Below are 3,467 nucleotides of genomic sequence, written 5' to 3' on the forward strand. Positions count from 1 at the left end.
CCATATTTGCAAGGAAAATGCTTTTTAGTCTTTCTCCATTGAAAACGATATTGGCTCTTGGTTTTGCATTTATACATTTCACTATGTTGAGGAAATTCCCTTCTATTTCAATTTTGCTGAGCGTCTTAATCAGGAAAGGGTGTTGGATTTTATCAAATACTTCAAAATGTTGAACATATTGGGGGGAGACTGAGAAAGATGGGATATATTATGTATACTGCATTGAAACAGATGACGGAGAGAACTGTTTAAAAGGGATACCTGATCAGGTATTATTGTCAGAACAGGAGTTCAGAATGAGGGCTGCACAGTGGAGTGGACTTTGGGGAAGGGATTGTATAACAGTGAAAGAATTTTTCTTTTACTTTTCAAAGAGAGGAGTGAACTGGGGGGAGAGGTGGGCAGGGAGAAAAGTGCAACAATGAATGAATGAATGGAAATTCAAAGTCTCTGTAAATTTTCATTAAATTAATAAAAAAGTATTCCAAGTGCAAACAAAAAAGTTGAACATAGAAACTCCATACAACCCAGCTATTCCACTACTAGGAGTATATTCCAAGGAAATTAGAACAAAGACACAAATGGAGATTTGCACACCAATGTTCACAGCAGCATTATTCACCATCGCAAGAACATGGAAACAACCCAAGTCCACAACCACAATTGAATGAATTGAGAAATTGTGGTACATTCACATAATGGAATACTATGCAGCACTCAGGAGCAATGATTTTGAAAAATATTGTGTAACTTGGAAGAGACTGGAGAGTGTTATGCTGAGTGAACTAATGTGGTCTCATAAGGACAAATACGGCATAAGACCATTATTGTAAAAATAGAAGGATAACTAATAAAACACGAATGGGAACTCAAGGGAGAAGGGCTGAGGTTTGCATAGTTTGGTGGGGTAAGAGACGAGGAAGCAAATGTGGAGGATCCAGGCGAAAAACAGGGTAACGAGGGCAAGGTCCAGTGGTGATTAATATTATAAAACATAATGCATGAGAATGATTGCATGAAACACAATGTAAATGAAGAATAGTGTGAAACACAATGTATGCAAACTTTGTAAACAAACCAATTAAAAAAGAGGAAAAATAATCTGTAGTGAAATAGATTGAAGATCACATTTTCTGGCTGAAGAGGCAGATAGACAGCAAATACAGGGTGTAAATAAAGCAGTCTCTCAGATATACATTAAAAGAAAAAGAAAATTGCCAAGTTTCATGGAGGTCTTTAATGGGGGAGCCAGAGATCAGACTCTAGAGCAACTGATTCCACAGCTGCTGCTTCTTCTTCTTCTTCTTCTTCTTCTTCGTCTTCATCTTCATCTTCATCTTCTTTTCATCCTTCCTAAATTGTTTTCCTGTACTTTTACACAGCAGAGAGAAATACAGTGTACTTCAATGATGCCACTATCATAGGTGCTGGCACAAATATGCAGTGGGTTGCCCAGAAGATAGAATAACTCAATACTGTCAGGTGGGTCAGGCCAAGTGCATTGTTGCGTTCATATGCAGTTAGCCACATTAATCGCACACAGCCTGGAGTCATTCATTATTCTTATACAGCCTGATATTTAAATAAATGGTAATCAGCCAGGGCCAGGGAAGAGAGATGGATGGTCAGCAGCTTCTAGGGGGCGTCTTCAGGCTGGAGACAACTGCTGCTTCTTTTTAAATTTTATTTTAAAATTTTAAAATATTTTTATTTGGGTCATTTGGCTTTCCACTTAAACAATCATTTAAACATTCAGTATGAATAGTCATTATTGAATATTATAAAAAAATTCTATTTTACGGCATTGACTAATCCCCTTCTTGTAACAGCACTCTTCCCATTTCCTCCTTGTATATCCCATTTCCATTTTATCCTACTTTCTACAGGGAGCTCTGGTGGCCTAGTGGTAAGGAGCTATGCTGCAATCCTTGAGGCATGCAGCTCGAATTCACCAGCTCATAGGGCCACTATGAGTGGTATTCAACTTGATGGCACCTAATAACAATAACAACAATCCTAGGGGGAAAAACCCAAAACAAAACTGGAAACAGACTCTTGTGAAGCAGCTAGTGAGTTTAAACTGCTGAGCTTTGGCCTATCACAAAACCACTGAGGTCTATAAATTCAGGTTATTGGGCCGCTTTTACAGGTGTGGCATGTATATCAGTGATTCGAGCAACAAGGCTGGTCTATCTTTAGGAGCCCTAGTGGCATAGTGTTACCTGTTGGGTTGCTATCTTAAAAGGCCAGCAGTTTGAACCCAGCAGTCACTCCATGGGAGAAAGATGGGCAGTCTTCTCCTGCAAAGATTTACAGCCTCAGAAACACAATGGAGGATCACTATGAATTAGAATTGACTCTGTGGCAGTGAGAGATTTTCCCTGGTGGGTGGGAGAAATCATCTTTGGTTTTCAAAATATGGTAGCTGTTGTTGTTAGGTACCGTTGAGTTTAGTATGACTCACAGAGATCCCATGAACAGCTGACCTGAACCCTGCCCTATCCTGTGTCATCCTCATGAATTCTGATACATTAGATCCTATTGCTGAAGTCACCATGTCAATCCATCTCATGGGAGGTTTTTCTTTCCTTCACTGACCCCCCCCCCACCATCTTTGCAAGCATGATATTGCCTAGCTACACATCCAAAGTTTGTAAGACAAAAGTTTGCCATCTTTGCTTCCATGGAGCACTCTGGCTGCATGTTTTCCAAGACATAACCATTTATTCTTTTGGCAGTCTCTGGGCTATTCAGCACTCGTCTCCAAATTATTCTGTTTGAATACATTACTCTGCTACAGGAGGAAGGAAGGGAAAAATCAAATGCTGCTCATATTATGTCCCATGTCACTGCTATGCAGTTGATGGGCTCCTTCCTGTTGTTGTAAGGTGCAAATGAGCTGAGTAAGACTCATAACGACCCGATGAACAACAGATCTGAACCCTGTCCTATTTTGTGCCATCCTCATCATCTCTGACACACGAGAGCCCATTGCAGCAGTTACTGTGTCAGTCTACCTGGTTGAAGATCTATCTCTCTTTCGTTGACCCTTCACTTTTGCAAGCATAATATCCCTCTCCAAGGTATAAGAACTGCTCCTAGCAACATGCCTAAAGTATGTGAGACCAAACTTTGCAATCCTTGTCTCCACGAAGCTCTCTGGTTGCACATTATCCAAGACATTATTTGTTTATTCTTTTGTCAGTGCATGAGGTATTCACGTAGAGCTATGGACTTATTTAGTGCTGAGGATGAGTGTAACTGTCTGACTCTAGGAGTTACCCTGAGTTAGACCACTGACAAGCACAAGAGTGGATTCAGAATGACCGAGAGCTTGACAATGATAATGATATGAAGATTGAAGGCACTGGTGGTTCAATGGTAGAATTCTTGCTTTCCATTCAAGAGAACTTAATTTGATTCTTAGCCAACTTACCTCATGCAGTCACAACCTGTCAATTGTTGTT

This window comes from Elephantulus edwardii, unplaced genomic scaffold (genome assembly GCF_000299155.1).
Source record: "Elephantulus edwardii isolate Elephantulus edwardi_28Jun2011 unplaced genomic scaffold, EleEdw1.0 scaffold00131, whole genome shotgun sequence".
In the NCBI taxonomy this organism is placed as follows: Eukaryota; Metazoa; Chordata; class Mammalia; order Macroscelidea; family Macroscelididae; genus Elephantulus; species Elephantulus edwardii.